This window comes from Emys orbicularis, chromosome 10 (assembly GCF_028017835.1).
Source record: "Emys orbicularis isolate rEmyOrb1 chromosome 10, rEmyOrb1.hap1, whole genome shotgun sequence".
NCBI lineage: Eukaryota > Metazoa > Chordata > Testudines > Emydidae > Emys > Emys orbicularis.
The window spans coordinates 71,370,442-71,392,814 of NC_088692.1; positions in this window are offsets into that span (position 1 = coordinate 71,370,442).

Sequence of the window (22,373 nt, forward strand, 5' to 3'; positions counted from 1 at the left end):
TAGCTACGCGATCCCCCTATTTCCTTTTATTGACCTTCGTGTCTATAGCAATGGTTTGCTGGTGCCTAGAGCCGGCCCTGTCAGTTTAGTGTGTTCAGAACTGCTTAGAGAGCTGGGAGGTAGGATGACCAATCAAATCAATTACACAAATATGGTTAGAGGTGGTATCACTACAGAAAAATAAACTAGGCCTCTGTCAGAGAAACGCAGAGGCCCAGCTCCTCAAAATGTATTTAGACACCGAAGTCCCATTGATTTCAATGGGAGATAGGCAGTTAGGCCATTCCTCAAAGGTAGTTATGTGCTTACCAGCCATGCCAGTGACCATTTACAAACTTAGTTAAAAGTTGTAGAGTGGAGAGGGGATCCCTTAATAATTTGAGACAATGGAAGCAGGAGCAGGCCCATACACAGTGTTTCATTAATGGTAATGTCCTTTATTTCATCGTTAGGGCAAGATTCTGAGCCAAGCATTTAGAGAGAAAATATAGGAAAGCAGAAAGCAAGTTGGAGACTCCATTTTCTGCTATGCCTGTTGACAGCAGCTGCATTATCACACACATGTCAGTTGATTAGTCTAATGACCTGTAGAAGTTTCATTTGCCTACGTGCTGCAGAGAGAGAGAAGGAAGTAACCTTTGCTCAATATTTTTTCATTTTTAACTGTGCAAACAGACTGCCTGATTAAATCAGGTGTGGCTCCTAAGTCTTGACAATGATTCCTTACATATTAGTCATCTTAAATAGAATCATAAGTTAAAATTATTTTCAGTTGTGCAGCTATTCGGCAGATACAACATTTCTAAACTGTTTGTTAATTTCATTCTGCCAAGATATGTCTCTAAATGTGTGTGTGTGAAGTACTTTGGAAAAAGATACTGCGCTCTTCTCCCCTCCATTACAGCAGCTTTACAAGAGTTGGTGGTGGTGGAGGTACTCCTGATTAACAGTAGTGTATATGAGAGAAAAAATGAGACCTCTCAAATTTGAGTTTAAATTAGAATTCTGAAATTATAATCAAGCAAGCTCTTCTCAGCCAGAGCTTTCCTTTATCACTACACAGCTTGCTACATTAGTTACTGCAGCTATAGATTATCTCTATGGCCATTTTGCATTTTCTATACAAGGTTCACAATACTTGGTAAAATCCTAACCCTATTGAAGTTAATGGGAGTTTTGCCATTGACTTCAATGGTGACATGTTTTCACCCTCGGTTTTGAAAAGTAGGGGCCAAATTTTAGTTGCTAAGTGCAGGTAGGCACATTAACCACAATTCAGGAAAGCACTTAACTTTAAGCATGTGCTTAAGTCCCATTGACTTTAATACCCTCAGAAGTATCTTGTCCCTCCTCACAGGTAATGTTTTTGACCACCTCCTGTGTTCTGTTTTGCAGAAGGCAGGTGCTCACCCAGGTCATGTAGAGATCAGTCATTTTCTGTGTGTTTAAGGTTTCTCTTTCTTGGCCTGGTATGTGATTATGTGTGACAGCTGCCATTTTGGCTGACATACTGGGGACCTCCAGGCCTAAAAGCCTAAGCTGCTACAACCTGAGCTAAAAAGGCAAGATTTTGTAGCTGGTGTCTGTAACAACTCCTATCATTTGTGGCTCAGCACAGAGAGGAACTTGTAATACACACACATGAGTTAGGACATAGCTCTGATGTTGCACGCTCACTCTTCAGTGCTCAGACATTTATATACAAATCCTGGATCCTACAGACGATTATAGATACATTTTTAGAAGTGTTATAATTGCTTCCCTCTGCAGATATCAAGGGCTTTTACGTAGTCTGAGGCTTCTTACAATGGCACTAATGCAATCCATAAATATTGCTGTACTTTTTCACTCTAAGCCCTTTAATGGAGTAATAATGTCAGCTGGATTCCATTAGCTGTTGTGTACACTACTGATAAAGTCACACGTAATGGATCTTGTTTTCCTATACAAAATGTGATATTTATAATTATTTAAAAAACAAAGTATCCATGGGGAAGAGGGAAGCTATTTTTAAAAAGAGTAACTTTTCATGGAGAGTTTATTTTTCCTGGGCCCAATCCTGCAGCCCGTGTTCATGAAAGCATTCCTTATTTGAATAACCACATTAGACTATTCAGGGATGCACCTAAACCCAGCCTAACCCCTCAAAATAGTGTTACAAGGTCAGGCCTCATGTGCCTATTTCAGCGTTTGGGAAGATGCCTATAGAGTGATGGGTGAACCTCAACAGGGGCATGAACTTGGAAGATCCTGTGTGCCTAGGGTGACCAGATGTCCTGATTTTATAGGGACAGTCCTGATTTTTGGGTCTTTTTCTTATATAGGCTCCTATTACCCCCCACCTCTGTCTCAATTTTTCACATTTGCTGTCTGGTCACCCTACGTGTGCCCATGGTGACAGATATGGCAAATTTCCTGCAATAGCTTTGAGAGCCCTTACAATCCCTGGCCTACAATGATTAATACAGAATGTAATTCCGTGGGGGATGGTGACCTTAGCCCCTTCAGGAACTCAGAACAGTTGGAGGTGATTAGGCAAATCCCGCTCTGGAGGTGTTACAGCCTGAGTGTGTCACTTTCTTGGGGATGCTTGTCTACACTAGTTCAAAGTAGATTCTCTAGAGGCCAACAGACAAAGAAAGGACTATTGGATAACTAGACTGAGTTTAAACTGATTGAGATCCTCCTTTCTGATTCAGCAAACAGAGAGGACCTTCTGTTCGAAGGGAGCGCCCCAAACCGTAGGTTGGAAGGACCGACACTGACCAGTGCTCTTGTGGAGATGGGGGGTGGTTGCTGTTAATCTTATTAGCATGCATATAGGCTCCTAAATTGTTTTAGTATGTTTTTCTCTGTAATGCTTTTCCCTTAACAGTAAATATACCTACTTAGGAAAAGCTGTGTGGTAACTTACAACTCTGGGCAGTTACACTTATTATATAGCCTGTGAGGAGAAAAGCAAAGCAGACCTGTTTGGGCAGTTTAATGGGCTGGGGAACTCTAAGTGCTGGCAGGGAGCTGTGCAGCCTGAAATACCCCAGATAGTAGGGAGACAGACATGGGTCTTCGCCCAAGAGAGGTGACGGCTGAGGAGCCAGAAGCCTGAGAGTGGGTGCCCTTCCTGGACCACAGAGGGGGAATACAAGTGCAGATGCCCTGCATTGTCACACCCACAATACCCATTGACTTCAGTGGGAGTTACAGATGTTCATCAGCTCTCAGCATTAAGGCCCAGGTTTGGGGGTTTGATTTAGGTGAGAAGCTGAATCTCTTTGGTCTAGGTCTCCGACTGGCAATTTCACAAGACTTTCTGGTGAGAAAACCTGTGCTTCCCGATATTGGGCAGATTGGCTGCAATACAGGGAAAGCCCCAATGCTCACAGAATCTCAGTGCTTCCTGTCCAGGAAGCAGTCATCCAAAAAAGTAGAAAGTTAGCCAAACTTTTTAAAAGATTAAGCCCTGCCCACCCACCCCCCTCAAAAAAGGCATGACAAAACAGAAAACTGTCTGGTGTGAGTGATGGGCGATGGTCTGGATCGTTTGTATTTAACCTGATCTGATTTTCTCCTTCTCAGTTGTATGTGTATACAGAGATAGGGGGGGAAACAGCATACTAATTAAGATAAAATGGATCCTAGATCTGAAGGAGATTTGTTTTTGCAAAATCAAAATTTGTCCTTATCAGTCCATTTCCAAAGTGTATTGGATTGGACTTGGCCTACAATCTGCCCATACACTGACTATTGTTCATTCATGTAGATTATAAATAAAGGTTTGGTGCCTGGACCTGCTCCATCTGAGAGTTTTGCCTCTGACTTCCAAAAAAGGAGAATTGGGTTTTTCAAAGGAGGAAGAGGATCAATTTGTAACTCATGGTTCCAATTCTTGAAATAGCCAGATTAATCTATCAGATGACTGCCAAGATTTCTTTATTACACAACATTTTTATTTCTGGGCTTCTAAACACTATGGTAAATACCTGTATGCAGAATTTTAGAAATATTGTACCTTTGAACACACTGCTAGCATGATCCATAATTCTGACTAGTTCTGGATTTCATATCTATATGGAGGAAAGATCTGAGGATTTCAGAGGTTAATCTGGAGGACACACCGAGAACTATTACTGCATGTATCCATGGAAATAGTTCTATAAAATACCAGTAAAACAAAGTGTAACACAAAGGAATAAACTCTCTTTTAATAATTAACTCTGGAGTATATACTGTATAGCTAGAAGCAGAAGCAAAAAAGCATTTGGATTTTACAAGAAGTATATCAATGAGCAGATCAATGTCCCATCTCTGCTGTATCTATATCTTAAGCAAATCCATGGCTTTTCATTCACAGAATACTTTAGAGACTGCAGGTTTCAGAGTCGTAGCCGTGTTAGTCTGTATCCGCAAAAAGAACAAGGAGTACTTGTGGCACCTTAGAGACTAACAAATTTATTTGAGCATAAGCTTTCGTGGGCTAAAACCCACTTCATCGGATGCATGCAGTGGAAAATACAGTAGGAAGATATATATATACACACAGAGGACATGAAAAAATGGGTGTTGCCCTACTAACTATAACGAGAGTAATCAATTAAGGTGGGCTATTAGCAGGAGGAAAAAAAACTTTTGTAGTGATAATCAGGATGGCCCATTTCCAACAGTTGACAAGAAGGTGTGAGTAACAGTAGGGGGGGAAAATTAGCATGGGGAAATAGGTTTTACTTTGTGTAATGACCCATCCACGCCCAGTCTTTATTCAAGCCTAATTTAATGGTGTCCAGTTTGCAAATTAATTCCAATTCTGCAGTTTCTCTTTGGAGTCTGTTTTTGAAGTTTTTTTGTTGGAGTATTGCGACTTTGAGCGCTGTAATTGAATGACCAGGAAGGTTGAAGTGTTCTCCGACTGGTTTTTGAATGTTATAATTCTTGACGTCTGATTTGTGTCCATTTATTCTTTTGCTTAGAGATTGTCTGGTTTGGCCAACGTACATGGCAGAGGGGCATTGCTGGCACATGATGGCATATATCACATTGGTAGATGTGCAGGTGAACGAGCCTCTGATAGTGTGGCTGATGTGATTAGATCCTATGATGGTGTCCCCTGAATAGATATATGGACAGAGTTGGCAATGGGCTTTGTTGCAAGGATAGGTTCCTGGGTTAGTGTTTTTGTTGTGTGGTGTGTGGTTGCTGGTGAGTATTTGCTTTAGGTTGGGGGGCTGTCTGTAAGCAAGGACTGGCCTGTCTCCCAAGATCTGTGAGAGTGAGGGATCGTCCTTCAGGATAGGTTGTAGATCTTTGATGATGCGCTAAAGAGGTTTTAGTTGGGGGCTGAAGGTGATGGCTAGTGGCATTCTGTTACTTTCTTTGTTGGGCCTGTCCTGTAGTAGGTGACTTCTGGGTACTCTTCTGGCTCTGTCAATCTGTTTCTTCACTTCAGCAGGTGGGTATTGTAGTTGTAAGAATGCTTGATAGAGATCTTATAGGTGTTTGTCTCTGTCTAAGGGATTGGAGCAAATGCGGTTGTATCTTAGAGCTTGGCTGTAGACAATGGATCGTGTGGAGTGCTCTGGATGAAAGCTGGAGGCATGTAGGTAAGTATAACGGTCAGTAGGTTTCTGGTATAGGGTGCTGTTTATGTGACCATCGCTTATTAGCACTACAGTCGGAGAACACCAGTCAGAGAACACTTCAACCTCCCTGGTCACTCAATTACAGAGCTCAAAGTCGCAATATTCCAACAAAAAAACTTCAAAAAGAGACTCCAAAGAGAAACTGCAGAATTGGAATTAATTTGCAAACTGGACACCATTAAATTAGGCTTGAATAAAGACTGGGAGTGGATAGGTTTTACTTTGTGTAATGACCCATTTCCCCATGCTAATTTTTTCCCCTACTGTTACTCACACCTTCTTGTCAACTGTTGGAAATGGGCCATCCTGATTATTACTACAAAAGTTTTTTTTCTCCTGCGGATAATATCCCACCTTAACTGATTACTCTCATTAGAGTTAGTATGGCAACACCCATTTTTTCATGTCCACTGTGTATATATATCTTCCTACTGTATTTTCCACTGCATGCATCCGATGAAGTGGGTTTTAGCCCACGAAAGCTTATGCTCAAATAAATTTGTTAGTCTCTAAGGTGCCACAAGTACTCTTCTTTTTTTTTTTTTTTTTTTAGAGACTGCAGAAATCAAAGTCCACCTCTTTTTCTCCCTCCTTTGCCACATTCTCTATCCTGTCAATTATTTTTAAATGAATCACTGTCTTGTCACACCTGGCCTCTTGTCTAGCCCCTGACTCTAGAACAGTCACTTCTAGATTTCATCTAAATTACAAACCTGAATCAAATGTGTAATGCTGTGTTTGTTTAATTTTAATAGGCAAGTAAAAAGCCGCACTAACATCAGGCCTACATAATTGGAGTTCAGGGTCATGGTTTTCTCAGCACAGGTGGCTGATCATATAAAATACACATTTGAAAGGAAGTGAAAGAAGAAAGGAGACTGCTTTTACACGAAGTATACAAACTGGAACTATAACCATATTCACTGAGAGTCATAATTCATTGTTGAGACTCCATGAGCTGCTTCGTGCAACTCTGTAAATAAATGGACAAATTCATCACTTCAAAACAGCCAGCTGAAACTCTCAGCAAAACCAAAGAAACAAAATGCTGCATACAAGCTGCCCATCTGCTGGGAGATCCTTTCTCTGCACATCAACTGTGGCCAAATCAGCTATCTGCAGTTATTTGTGTATCTCATGTGTTTGATTCACCATGATGAATCCACAAGTATACAATCTTCCTAAGTAAAATGTACACTGCTCTGAAAAACTCCATTGTAAAAATGTAAATGAAGCCCAGCAACCAAAGACCCAATCACTTTATATGTTCTCTGTCATGTTGCTCTATTCTTTTGTATTTGATCATTTATAAAATAAACTCTTACTTAATTTATTAACTATTTTTATTATAATAATAGAGGCCTCAACCAAGATCAGAGCCACATTGTGCTAAGCACTGTACAAACGTATAGTAAAAGATGGTCCCTACCGCAGAGAGCTTACAATGTAAATAGGTAAGATGCACAAAGAGTGTAAGGGAAAACAGAAGCACAGAGAGGTGAAATGATTTGTCTAAGGTCAAACAGACAGGAATAGAAGTGAGGTCTTCCAGTTCCCAGTCTGCTGCCCTATCCATCGGACCAGGCTGCCTCCTAAAGTAAAAATAAAATGAGCTATTTAAAAGAGATGCATAGAGACCAAATCAAGAGGAAACCAGGCCTCCACAGCAATTGGCCCACAGAAGTGCTGCAGTTCACCTAGGCTAGTAGCTCTGATGTCTGGGCTCTGGAATTAGGATGTCAGTTGCGCTTTTGTTTTGCTCCTCAAAAATCTTATACAGTATTGGTGTGAGCAGGTACAATTCCATTGACTTTAAGGGAACTCTGCCTGTTTACACTAGGGCTGAATTTGACCAAGTCTCAGATTCTCTCAGCCTGACTGCCAGAGCCAATTTAAGCAAATAGCACATGAGGACTCCAGGGTGTATTTGTGCCAGTTGCTGGTCTCTACTTTTCCTAGTATCGATGGGGATGTAGATGGTCATAAATGTCAGCTTTTCATAGCTGGCATAGTAAGTTAGGCATCTTTGAATTAAATACCAGTTGAACAAATTAGCACACTGGCTTTATCTGCTTTCATAGAAAAAGATGCTTGTTCAGCAAGTAACTGTTCAGATTGAAGCTCAATCAATCAGGAACATTTAATGTATGGCCAACCTCCTGTCCTGCATTTCCAGAAATAGTAGTGCTTGTTTAGGCAGACAAGAGACTATGTAAATATTTTTGTTAGGAAAGCAGATTTAGGTTTTTGTGTGTGTACTTACTTACGTAATGAAGTTCCTGATTTAGTCAGAAAAAGACAAGCGTGTGTATATATATATGCTGGGTTTAAACTCTTATAAGCAAGAATCAGTACTGAAACAATAGTACATGGACAACTTGAGCTCCTGCACAAGACTGTATATCCATCATATAGTTCTTGTATAGCCCACTGCCCAAGATAGGATACTGAACTTGATAAATCTCATGGCAATTCCTATATTCCTTCAGTTCTCACTTTTAGGGAGAACATTTCTGAACCATCAATGTCCCAATTTGAAAGTGTTAGTTATGTGCCTTTACATGAAAGATGTAACAGGGACAACTGATATTTCAAACTCTGGACATCAATAACTAAAGACTATTGTGCAGTTTTGGCTCTTATTGCTAATTTCAGGTCAAAATACTCTTACAGGCAAATTATCAAAACACTAGCTTGCTCTTAGGAGAGCTTGATACCCAAAAAACCCTAATAATTCATAAATACTATTTAGAACCAATCAACAAATGTCTTAACTCACTTCCCAGAGTCAGTTCTTTTCATCTGTATCAATTTCTATAAATTTTCTTAATTCAAAGTTATCTAAACAGACAAGAAAAGCCTCAGTAAATACTTCTAACTACCTGTAAATGTGATCACTAATACAGAGTATGTGAGCTTGACATTTTGACTTCAAAGGAGTTGCACCAGCATAAAACTGGTGCAACACAGTTGAAAGTTAATGCTAAATACATATAAATATTCATGTTAAATTGGGGGGCCTAATTTCTCCTGCATATTCCAATATCACATACTATACATTGTTTTAAGAGATTCTCAATTTATGGAGAAATTTATAGCTAAAACACAGTAGGGCAAGGGTACTTTTTTCTTCGTCTTTTTGTTTGGGTTAAAGATGTATAGGTTAGAGCTGTGTTCTTACCAGAGAATACACTTTGTTTGGATTTTAAAACCCTTATATTTAAATTTCTGATAAATATTTAGTCACTCAGTCAGCCAGTTTCTCAGCTGGTATAAATTGGTGTCGTTCTTTGAGAGGCAATGGAACAAAATGGAGGATCTGGTGTTCATTGCGTGTCATTTCTCTGATACTTTTACAATGGGTTGTTGCCACCCTAATCCAAAGTATATAAGATTTATATACCCAATTATGCATGTCAGCACTTCCCTGGTGTTATCTTCGACTTCCTGCCAGAACAGCTGTGCTTTTCTACAGCAAGGTGCTACTAACCAGTATTCTACTATCATAGCTATTTCTTTTGTGCATGTGGTTTTTGAAGTAAATAACTTGCAAGGTGGGTGATGCAATCATTGAAACAAGCTGTTCATCCTACAGTTATCATTTGACTCATTTAGTAAAACAGGCTTTTTGCTCTAAGACTAATTGTAGAGCACAAACAGCAGTAATGGGAATGATTCATTGATTGATTCTGGCAGTACCTTGCTGTTGGATGTTTCCCAAGAAAGCTTTATAAATATGGCATTGCTATTCAGTGCATTTTTAATTCATATTCCAATGTGAGATTTCTAATTTACAGCATTCTGCCGCCATATGGGGAGTGTTTCAATACAACAATGTGGCCTACAAAAATCATTCAAATGGAAAGGAAAATAAATCTACGAAGAACTGGACACATCAAAGCACTGGAGTTGGGCTAGGTAACCATTTACCTCCAGGGTGCTGAGTCCAGAACAGGCACAACAATGGTTGAAAGTTATCTTGCATCTCAAAACCACCACTATTGTAACTGGCACTATAACTGGTGCACACAGAAAAATTCCAAGGAGTGAATGGGCATGGAGTCTGAGGCACCATTTCCCCTCCACATCAAAGATGAAACAATTTCACCGGGCCACATGGTGAAACCTGCACAACCGCAGCCCATGTTGCACTTGGTCTATAGATAAACAGAGGATTTTGATCTCCAGAGCTGCCAGGCCAAAACTTTTTACAAGCACTACATTCACTCAAAAACTGAAGAATTTGATATTATTAAATGTCCTCCTAATATGTGTGTGTTTGCTTGCTGCAGTTAATTGAGATGCAGTCTCTCTTTATAGCGTTAGGGCCAGCTCTTTGGCATCCCTCAAGTCCCCCTTGCACAACAAAGGGGACTGAGAGCTGCATTAAGACAACAGCTAAGGAGGATTCTTCAAGCAAAGCTCAGCTAAGTAAGTTTACACCAACCTCACCTAGCCCTGCTTGACATATAGGACCTACCAAGACAGAGTGGGAGGAAAAGGGACAAGTCCAGAGTGTTATGCACTCTTGTGATCCTGGGTGGTGAAAGAGTTCTTTAGGGACTATTATCTGTGGGTGCATACTGGAGATGCCCCAAGGCTGCTCCAACTTGTGGGGTTGATTAAGCCCCCAGCAGTCCCTTGGATCAAAGGGCTAAGAAAGGTAGTTGCTCTGTGTTTTACTGAGTCTCATAACTGCTTTCTGCAAGAAAATCCCAAAGAGATGATTGAAAAAGGCACAGATTCACTATATTTTTAAGCAGTGATTAACTTTCCAGCAACAAGAAAGATTGTTGGGAAAAGACAAAGTGATATATTTGGTTTTTTAACCTGTAGTATGCTGTGTGTTTGCACCTTTGTACTTTCCACCTTTAATCTATTTAGCTTCAGATTGTAGAGATAAACCAGACAGTCCTCACTCAGACAAAAGTTCCATTGATTTAAATGGGACATTTGACTTACTGAGGGCGAGTAAGAACTACAAGATTTCGTCCTTTTAATTTATTCAATAAATAAAGATGGTTCTCCAACTGAATTACAAGACAGAGAGCCTGCTGGTGTCCTGATCATAGCATAGAGTGAAACTGAAATGGACTCCAGTTAGATCAGTTGCATCCCAAGAAAAAGTAAGGATGTGACTCCAGTTACATTAGCAAGCAAGCTCAGGTCGGCAGGTTTCCATATAAATATATTTTGGAAAACTATATCGTTTCTGTGATGTTCCGTACTTCATTGCCCCAACATTATTGTTAAATGTTATTCTTTGGGTAAATAGCAGAAATCCTGAAGGTTCTCTGCAGCTTTGCTTCTCTGATGCCTAAGATTCAGTAGATCTTAGGTGATGTATACGTATCTTCCCATACAAGGCCTTCTTTGAGAATATGCCCAAAAGGAAACTTGTATTTATTTGAGTGGCCCTCCCATGATCCTTCTTAAAAATACAAAAATGGTTGTAACTTGGTGCTAACTAGAACACAATCACAGCTCTCTAATTCCTGGCTTCATATTGCCTCTTGTGTAAGGAATGTTACAAACCACTGCATGCACCATGAAGACAGTGTCCTTTAAACATAAACTTTATTTAGATTTGAGGAGTCTAATAAACCAAGCAGCATTTCATCTGCTCTCATTGATGTCTAACTCCAAATAACTCTCCTCTTGACGCTTTTGGGTTTTGTCTTGGCCTCCCATTGGAAGCCCCTCCTTTGAAGAATTTCTGTATAAGAGCTTTAGTACAAGAATGTTGAGTTACCTTAGCAGCCCCTCCCACTGGCTTCTGTTAAACTGCCAGCACTTAACTTTCTGAGATTCAACTTCAGCAAGGTTTGGGGAAAACTCCCTTCTTAGCTGGTTTTGGCCTCATTATGATATCATTATCCTTTATCCCATAATAGATCATTTTACTCTCTTATATCTTACCGAGAATTTCTGGACAAGTTAAGAGAATGCAGATCTAGTCTATCCCACTGAAGATAGAAAATCCTGAAGAGCGGTCTGTGTTGAGGGATGTCTTCTAAAGCAGTGTTTCTCAACCTTTTTTATACCAGGGACTGGCTTGCTGCCTTCCTAAATAGTGTCAGGGAAATCTCAGGGACCCGGCACCCGTCCACTGCTAGCTATTTCCTGATTGTGTGGCTGAAAGCAACCAGAAGCCATGTCTTTACCAATGATGTTGTTTGAAAGTCTGCTCCTTATCTGCTTCTACCATAGGATCCTGCAGTTTGACCAAGCCCTGTTTTCACTAGTGAAATTTGATTGACCTGCTTAGTTTCCTGACAGGAAAACTGCAAAGGAAATTGTACATTTTCCACAACCCCGACTCCAAAGGCCAGAGCTGATCCAGCAATTCAGTGCAGTAACAATGGAGTCCTCCAACACTGCCAGTCTTATAGGCTGCAAAGCACATCCTCACTGCTTTGCAGACCCTGACGTCCTGCCAAAGAAGAGCTGGAAAACATCATTTTTTCCTTGTGTTCTCCCTTTTCTTTTTAAACTAATTCTGCAAATGATATTTCCTTAGGTTCCAACTCTTTTCTCAACACAAACTCCGATTAATGTCACTCTCGAATTTGCTAAAGCAAGGGCCGTAGATTAAGATTCTTAAATTGGAGCCATATTGTGGCAATGGTTTTAAAGCAGAACTCCCTGTTTATGTGAATGAGGAGTGCTGCACAAAATTGATGGTAAAATACACTTTTTATATAGGATATACTATATATACACACACACACACACACTTATTTAAGCAATTATATAACTTAACATACACTTATTCAGATTCTTATTTTTACATTTTTTCTATTATGTTTGAAAATATTGAATGATGCATTTCTTATTTACTAGATGATTTAATTTTTTTAGTAGGATTTATGTCAAGATCTATTTGGATGAAAATTAGAATTAAATTATAATGCACAAAAACAGCATTTTAAATTTCTTTTTATTAGGTTTTATTAGATTAAATAAAACTACCTTAAAAGTGCTGGATACATAAGAGAAAAAAGTTTATCAAAACAGTTAAACAGTTAAAACTAACTGATTTATTAAACAAAGGAAGCATTATCTGTAGGTAGTGAATTGAACTGATTGTTTCTGGTTACCATGTCCTTCAGGATTTGAGAACTGATAGATCTTGTCCTCTTATACCTAGTTTTCATTTACAGATTGGAAGAGGGAAACAAGCGTTTCTGCTTTTTCAGCTGACAACACATTTCTTTTGAATGAACTAGTTATTGAACTGAACTAATTGAATAAACTGAAATTAAGGAAATATTCTCTCTGCACCTGCAGAAGAGGCTACTGCTGTCAAAAACTAAGCTGGTTTAGCATTTCAACAGACTCTGGTTCCAGATGCCTAATCACTGACTTCCACCAGTTCAGTGGTTTGACTTCTTTAAAATGTTAACAGCAAACATATACTACTTAATATTTTTTTATTCAACTTCAATGATTTTAATATATTGTAATAAGTTTAGGCCTTAAAATAGGTTGTTATTTCAGATGTAATTTTAAATAGGTTTATTTTTATTTATTTATTTAATCATGTTTTTATCCATGCTGCATGTGAATAGCAGGAGCTGTTATGCAAACCCTTGCTTATTTCAGTGTTTTGGGGTAAGCAGACTTTTAATTGAGAAATCCCTATAGAATCAAAGTGCTGTATTGTTATCAGATTTGGTTTATCTCAACAAACAACATTGAATTGTGCAAGATGGAGAAATCAGGCAGGAGTTTCTAGATGCGACTTGATTAGCTGGGGACTTGGAAAACCACAGCATCTCAAATACTTACTACTTAAAAATAAATGTGTCTAAACTTCTTTTTCAATTGGGGAGGCATGGTTTTTGAGAATCTGATATTTGTCACTTCTTAATTGCAATAAACATATTTGGGATGGGGGGAGAAACATTTAAATGATCTCTCCCTGTGCACCATCATCCTGACTGCTGAGATTGGTTGAGGTGCTTCTGGTGATTTCCATTCTTGGTAGAGGAGTCTCAGCTGTAGAATTCATTCTTCAGATGGTTCACTGGAGCCTCCTCAGTCCATGGTGCAATGTTTACCTGTTAGTACAGGCATGTATCTCATTTCATTTAAAAGGTAGCAAATGTTTAAAATGGAGGAGGGGATTGTTGCTGCTTATCTCCTATAGACAATAAGAGCTGAAATGTTTTCTGTAATTGTGTAACCTGTCCTAAAACAGTAATCAATGGGTGGATTAATCTCTGGGCCAGATCCTCAGCTCTTGTAGATAAGTGTAGCTCCATTGATGTCAATGGGCTAGATTCTCCATTACCCATGTATAATCACTTACATGAGTGCAAAGTGAGTGTAAAATACTACTACTAAATCAGAAGGGTAATAATTTACACCCATTTTGTGTAATGTATTTCAGCAGGATTGCAAAGAGAGCCTTTTTTCTTCTCTTTCCATCTCCTGGATCTGCAAGAGCTGGTAACTACCAAATACTATTCTCACAGTTGATAATGCTAGTGTACAAACAAGGAAGTAAACACAAAAAATCATTTTAAGCTCTGTCAGTAACAGAAAACTCTTATCAGATTGCCAAAGCAAAACATGGTTATGCTGTAGTGAGGCACTGATTTACTACAAGTACCTGACTTGGGGAGGGCTCTTCTCAACAGTTTATGTGTAAGAATATTCCCTATAAATGATGCAATACTCCCTTCTGTTTTGCTGTTGGTGGAAGCTTGTGTTATGGTCAGAAAAATCCCCAGAGAGCATTTGGCTTGGTAAAAGACTGCAGCGTCTGCCTTGATACCAGCAGCAACAGAAATACGAAGCAAAATCATAGTCAGTTATTTCTGTATTTTATATTTGTACCAGATGCTTACAGATACTTATTATAAATGAGATATAATACTACACTTAAAAGGATAACATGAGTCTTTGGCAGTTTTCCCATTTATTTCAGTGAGCACACTGAGTTAGTATCACAAATCTCATACTGATACTTTAAATTTTTTTTAGAAAAATACAGTGGAAATCTAGGATTTTGATGTCTTCCTATTCAAGCATTTACATGTGCATTAACTTGAAGTGAAACCTATTGCAATATGCAAAACAAGGAGTCACTTTTAAGTTCCTGTTGGTCTAGCTGTTAAGAAATAGAAATAATTTAATAACCTGTCTAGGAGAGAGACAGAGACACTCCCTCCTGTATGGTTCTATGGGCCAAATCCTGCAGTCCTAAAACAAACAAAACTCCTACTGAAGTCAATAGGAGTTTTGCTCAACAAAGGACAGCAGAATTTGACCATCCTGTCCACTTTTAAAGCTCTATTCAGTGTGTATCTTTCACTATACCACAGACATGATGAGCATTGTTCAGCAGAGACTAACGGGTGAGGGATTAACATGATTAGAGATGGACGTGTGATGAAGTAATTTGGAGGTGTTTCAAAGTTGTGGGAAATAAAGTCAATGAGATGAGTTTTAATAAAAGCTCATATGCATAATGTAGAACCAGTGAAAGGTAATTTAGGGATCTGATCTTCCATTCCCTTACTCCACTTTTATCCCAGTGTGGCTCTGCTGAAACTAGAAGGGTTATATTGGTGGGAATGGATATATAACAAAGTGGAGAATTAGGTGCTCAACTAAAATCAAAAGCTAAAGGGCCTGGTGACTTTTTTTCTATCCTCCCAAGCAAGGATCCAGTCAGACAAATGGAGGCCCAAGGCCGGGAGCATAAGGGGCACAGAGAGTGACAGTCCTCTAGTTCCTTGGTTACCATAAAGGAGCATGGCCTGGCATAAGTGGATAGGGCATAAGTTTAGTTTGTGTTTTGACCAAGTCAAGTGAAAGATGGCAATATAACCAACATCACAGCACTGATCAGAGCTGCTATCCATTGACTTGATCTGGACTCCACAAATGATTAGTAATACCAGGCCAGATGTTGCAGTCATTAAACAAAACTCTCATTGACTGCGATTAAAGATGGTAAAATTTGGCCCAGTAATATTAAGATGTTCATGCCAGGCTGCAATGCATACTAACACGCTGGAGTCTAATGTTGTTCAGTTGGTATCTTGGTCTCCCAGTGAACCAATTTTATCTGCATTATCCCCAGCTCTTTCTCTCTGTCTTTCTCACATACACACCTTGTACCAGCAGAAGAATGTAGATGTTTATGTGGGTAAAAGGAACAGAGAGAAGTAGGAGGTTAAATTCAGCTGTCAGTGCAAGAAAGAAGCAGCACAGAAGCATAAATGCTAAGGGCAAGGTCAGGCCCGCCAACAGCAATTCCAGGCCCCAGGACAGAACAGTCAAGGTGTCAAAATGGGATTCCACTTCTTATAATGCACCTGGAAACTGCTGTAGCTGTGCATATTAGTTATATTACTGTGAGACAACCTTTAGAAGTTTGATTGCAATAAATATGGAGGGTAGACTGCTGTGTATGGTGTTTCGTTTCATTTCTGCATTGCAAACACAGTTCATGCAGAGGACATTCTGTGGTATTTTGCAGTATTGTCCTCATGTACAGCTGTCTAGAAAATGAAACTTACTTTGCAGCAACTCTTGATGAAATGAATTTCAAGAAATCTTGCGAGTTTATTTAATTCTCTGTTGTATGTTTGTTATAATGTAAAATAGAAGATGATGGACTATATGGAGTCACAGACATTTAGCAAGTCAAAGCAACTGTTTGTTTGTTCTGCCCAGTTCATAAATGAAAGACATCACCATAGCATTACATGACCAATCCTTCTGTCTGATATCGCAATTTAATCTTTCTAAATGAGGGGTGTGTTTCTATAAAAGCTTGGATTTCCCCACTGTTGTAAAATACAGGATTGCTTCATCTCTTGAAACTGAAGCAAAGAAATGAAAGAACATTTTACAGGAAGTAAGCTGTGGTTTTGAGTCTTTCAAACCTCCCAGTCTGACCTTTTATTTTGCTTTTGTAGGTACAGTCTGTGACTACAGACTAGCAGACGACAGATTCATAATATCAATGTAAATCCACAGGGACTCCAGGCCAGTTGGTGGAGTTGTTTGTTTAACTCAGAGCAGAATTATCACTCCAAATGCTTCTCTAGATGTGTCTTTTCAGTTCCGTATGTTGTCAGTTTCTTCTAAATGAAGAAAAATCAGGATGTTTCAAATGAAAGGCTATACTGTGCTAGGAATACATAATATGAATTTAACATCACATAGCAACAACAATTACTTCCACACAGATGACTCAGACCAAAGCAAGTTGTCATTTACACGAATACATTTGTCATTGTATTTCAATTACCCGTAGCCACAATTTATTCCTACCCACACAATTTTCATTAGTGTACTTGGGACTGGAGGAAGACTCTTTACAATTGTGTTTATGAATATGTAAACCTAATCCTTCCTACTTTCTGGTTAGCAATTCAGTGTCATGTTTGCCACAATACTAATTTAATCCAAGTTAAAGTACAGTCAGTATGACTGAAATGTCATAACAAAATATCCCTGTTGGATTAAGACTCACAAATTAATCCACCCTTAAAATTTGAAATGAGAACATTTTCTGCAATGAATGGGGAAGTGATTCATCATGGTTACACCCCGTACACACCTATTTTTTTAAAACTCTGGATTAGTGCACCATCTACTGGTAAACACAGAAGAGACGTGATCTGGCTCTTGGGTGATTTTTCTTCTAAGTTCACAACTGATATTTAAGTCCACTTGCCTTTACTTCAGAACTATGATTTCAATGGCATGGAGGGAGGGAGGAAAAGGAATAATATCCTCAAAATAGAGAGGAACTTCCTGTAGGGTCTATTTTATCATGGAGAATTCTGACTGATGATATTTTACACAGAAGCACCATCAGATTTTAAAAGATGAATTACTATAATTAAGGCTAAGATTTAGTCATGGGCATTTTTAGTAAAAGTCATGGACAGGTCATGGATAATAAACAAAAATTCATGGCCCCATGACCTGTCCAAGACTTGTACTATACACCCCTGACTAAATCTTCGGTGTTCTGGGGGTGCAGCTGCTGCTCTGGAGGGGAGCCTCTGGAGCACTCGCCGGTGCTGGGGGGTGCGGCCTTGGACCGCCGCTGCTGGGGGCGGGGGGATGGCCCAGGACCACTGCTGCCGCTGCTAGGGCTGTCAACCCTCCAGGATTGTCCTGGAGTCTCCAGGAATTAAAGATTAATGTTTAGTTAAAGATTTATGTCATGTGATAAAACCTCCAGGAATACGTCCAACCAAAATTGGCAACTCTAGCAGCCGCTGCTGGCGGGGGGCGGCCCCACTGACCTGGGACTGCTGTATTGCTGATGGCGGGGGGCGGCCCAGGACTGCTGCTGCTGCTGGTGGAGGGGCAGCACCACTGGCCCGGGGCTGCCATGCTTCTGCTGGTGGGGGGGGGGGGCGTCCCCGCTGGCCCGGGACTGCTGTGCTGCTGCTGGTGGGTGGCGGCCCAGGACTCCCACTATTGCTGGCAGGGCGTGGCCCAGGACTGCCACTGTTGTGGGAAAGGGTCGGAGTGGCTGGCCCCGGGGCCACCTGAGCTGCTCGGGCAGCCCTGGGGTCAGTTGCACCTAGCAGCTGCAGAAGTCATGGAGGTCCTGGAAAGTGACGGAATCCATGACTTCCATGACCTCCATGACAGTTTTGCAGCCTTAACTATAGTGTAATTAGCCAGGTCCTTTTAATTGCTTACATCACATCAATTTCTTTGGAGGTTTATTAATTATATCCTGAAAGTGTCCAAACTCAGCAGTGCTACAAGAGGCTTGTGTGTGGGTGAGTTTCTTGCAGGGTAACGGTTATAGAAGAGCTTTTTAATCCATTTGTTATTTGGCTGCTTCTGTTCATATTGATCTGCTTCTACACATCCTACCTAGTCAATTGCTATAGTTTTGAACTGATTATATTGCTTGCATAGGGCCAGCACGTGCTCTGTCCCTGGGTGGTTGCCCACTGATTTTTCAATGGGAGCAGGATCTGGCCCTTAAGCCATTTTATAATCACAAGTAGCCTATTTTCCTAAGCTTACTTAGAAGCCACATAGTAGCTGTTTCAGTAAGCACTTAAGTGACTTCGTCTTATACAGCTATCACCAGCTGTTTTCAAAAGAGCAAACTGCCTGCGTTCTGTTGCCCTCTCATTGGAGTGCTGAACAGAACAGGATGGAGAAAAAGCAAAAATATAGTAACTGGCCAGAGAACGGGAAAGAAGTGCTCTCTAGGGTGAGATGTAAATCTGAGATCCAGACTGGCAGTGATTGTTGAACTGGGGCCCTCTTTATAGAGCAGAGGTTCTCAAACTGTGGTCTGCGGACCACCAGTGGTCTGTGAGCTCCCTTCAGGTGGTCTGCGGATAGTTCCCTCTAAGGAGCGTGCCTGGGCAGCCGCGCACAAGAGAATGAAGGGCCACCCACCTAATTAGTGGAGCCCCGCAGACATGGCTCCACTAATTAGGTGCCTGGACCCTGGAGAAGACGCACATGTAAGGTGAGGTGGTGGCCTTGGGGGGAATAGGGGGTAGGTGGGAGGGGGCAGTGGAGTGAAAAGAGGGGGTGAGGGGAATTTGGGATGTGCAGGGCTGCGGCAGCCAGAGAAAGAGGCGACTTTCCCCAGCTCCGGGGCTGTGGCTGCCAGGGAGAGACAGCCCTCCTTCCCAGCCTCAGCTCTGTGGCTGCTGTGGTGGGGGAGAGATCCCCCTCCTTCCCAGCCTCAGCTCTGTGGCTGCCGCGGCGGGGGAGAGAGGGCACATCCATCACATTAGAAAGGTAAGACTACTGATATTAAAATATGAGTTGTGTGTTTTTATTTGTAGAACAAAACAACTTTAATTATTATTAAGGGTTTTTTTATATAGCGCTTTTATCCAAAGCGCTTTACAATAGCTAGCTAACGGTACAAACAACATTTGGAAAGACCATTAAGTGGTCCGCTGAGACTAGGGTGACCAGATGTCCTGATTTTACAGGGACAGTCCTGATATTTGGGTCTTTGTCTTATATAAGTGCCTATTACCCCCACCCGCTGTCCCCATTTTTCACACTTGCTGTCTGGTCACCCTAGCTGAGACCCTCAGCAATTTTCAAGTGGTCCATGGGGGGAAAAAAAGTTTGAGAACCACTGTTCTAGAGGTTATATTGCTCATTGCTATATACATAACAAAGCAGAAAGGGTCACTGTTTGTTTGTTTATTATCTTTAGCAGCTCTTAGAAGTGTGATAGACCCCTCCCAATATAAATAAGTGTCTATGAGCCCCACACTGAGGAGTGTACTAGCTAGATTCAGACATGGTGCAATGAGAGTAAAAAGACAGTAGGGGGAGCACGCAATTTTAGTAAGATTGCTGAGTGGCTCAGTAAAGGCTTTTGCGTGCTCTGGGAAAACTGCTTTCTGGGGATTTGCTTTAGAGAAGTAAACAGGAAGGAGATTTTCAAAGGACTATAGTGCTGCAATATGCTCTGACTTTCTAGGGGAGTTGGGTATCTGAGTCCTCTTTGTGCCTTTGACCATCTTCCCCTAGATGACTAGTTTCTTGTAGATCTCCTAGAGGAAGCGAGTTGGGGGTCAGGAGGTTGAATGGGGAGGGTGAAGCGGTCTCCAGACCAGCTCAGAAAGGGAGTTTTCTACGCAGCACAAGAGAAAGTGCAGGAGCAGCAGCGGAAGGAGCAGACAAACAGGTCTCCAGGCTGGCATCTCTGGTGAAGAGGAGATCGGGGTGTGATACAAGAGAGGTCAGATAAGCAGAGAGGGGACGAGTTATGCAGGGCCTTTAGCCTTGAAGGTGAAACAAGAAGCCTGAACTTGATGTGGTGAAGAATGAGGAGCCAGTAGCAGGACCATAGGGTGCAGGATGACATGGTCAGGCCAACAGACAAAAAATATGATCTTGGTAGCTCCACTTTGTATAGGTGGAGGAGGGGATGAGTGGAGGAGGGTGCAGTAATCAAGATGGCGATGACAAGGACCTGGACAAGCATGTTAGCCCTCCAGACTGTAAAGGTGGGATTCTAGAAAAGCTATGCAGGAGGAAGAATCAGGATTTAGATCTGGGGGCCCAATTCTTATTTACACCAATGCTCCTTTACACCATTCTGGCAGTGTGTAGGGGCCTTAAAGTGGGTGTATTCGTTTACACTGCCAGAGTGGTGTGAAGGAGCCTTAATGCACATGAGAATCAGGCCCAGGATGATATACTCTTAAAGGTAAGAACAGAACAGAATAGCATAAAGAAAGATCACCTGTTTCTGAGAAGCTTTTATAGCAAGCTGAACAAACATAAAGACATAACAAAGTAGGTGTTAACCACTGCCAAGCAGGAGGTGAGACACACCCAGAAGAGGTTTCAGGTAATCTGTTGTGAAAATAAACAATGATAAATAAACTGACTCAGGCATAAAACACCTGCAGGAAATAACTTCCCAGAATTGATTGCAAACCAAGGTAAATTAATCTCTTTTAAAACAAGATATATGGCATGTCTCACAGGTCAATCCATCTTCATTTATGTAATAGGTTCTTTAAGTATTTGGGTATGAATGTCATAAGAACATCAAGTATCAGAGGGGTAGCCATGTTAATCTGTATCCACAAAAACAACGAGGAGTCCGGTGGCACCTTAAAGAGTAACAGAGTTATTAGGTCATAAGAAGCAACAGAGGGTCCTGTGGCACCTTTAAGACTAACAGAAGTATTGGGAGCATAAGCTTTCGTGGGTAAGAAACTCACTTCTTCAGATGCATCTGACTTGCATCTGAAGAAGTGAGGTTCTTACCCACGAAAGCTTATGCTCCCAGTACTTCTGTTAGTCTTAAAGGTGCCACAGGACCCTCTATTGCTTTTTACAGATTCAGACTAACACGGCTACCCCTCTGATACTAGGTCATAAGCTTTCATGGGTAAAAACCCCACTTCTTCAGATCCATGGAGTGAAAATACAGATACAGGCATAAATATATATTGGCACATGAAGAGAAGGGAGTTATCTTACAAGTGGAGAACCAATGTTGAAGGCCAATTTAGTCAGGGTGGGTGTAGTCCACTCCCACTAATTGTTGAGGAGGTGACTATTCAAGCCCAAATTGATGGTGTTAAGTTTGCAAATGAATTGTAGCTCAGCAGTTTCTCTTTGAAGTCTGTTTTTGAAGTTTTTTTGTTGAAGTGTTTTAAATCTGTTATTGAGTGTCCAGGAAGACTGAAGTGTTCTCCTACTGGCTTTTGTATGTTACCATTCCTGATGTCTGATTTGTGTCCATTTATCCTTTTACGTAGAGACTGTCCAGTTTGGCCAATGTACCTGGCAGAGGGGCATTGCTGGCACAAGAACATCAGAACAGCCATACTGGGTTAGACCAATGGTCCATCTAGCCCAGTATCCTGTCTTCCAGTATTGGCCAATGCTTCAGAGGGAATAAACAGATCAGGCAATCATCAAGTGATCCATCCCCTGTCATCCACACCCAGCTTCTGGCAAACAGGCTAGGGACACTTGGAACATGGTGTTGCATCCCTGCCCATCCTGACTAATAGCCATTGGTGGACCTATCCTCCATGAACTTATCTGGTTCTTTTTGAAACCCTGTTATAGTTTTGGCCTTCACAACGTCCCCTGGCAAAGAGTTCTACAGGTTGGCTGTATGTTGTGTGAAGAACTACTTCCTTTTTGTTTGTTTAAAACTTGCTGCTTATTAATTTAATTGGGCAACCCCTCATTCTCATGTTATGTGAAGGAATACATTTCTTTCTCCACACC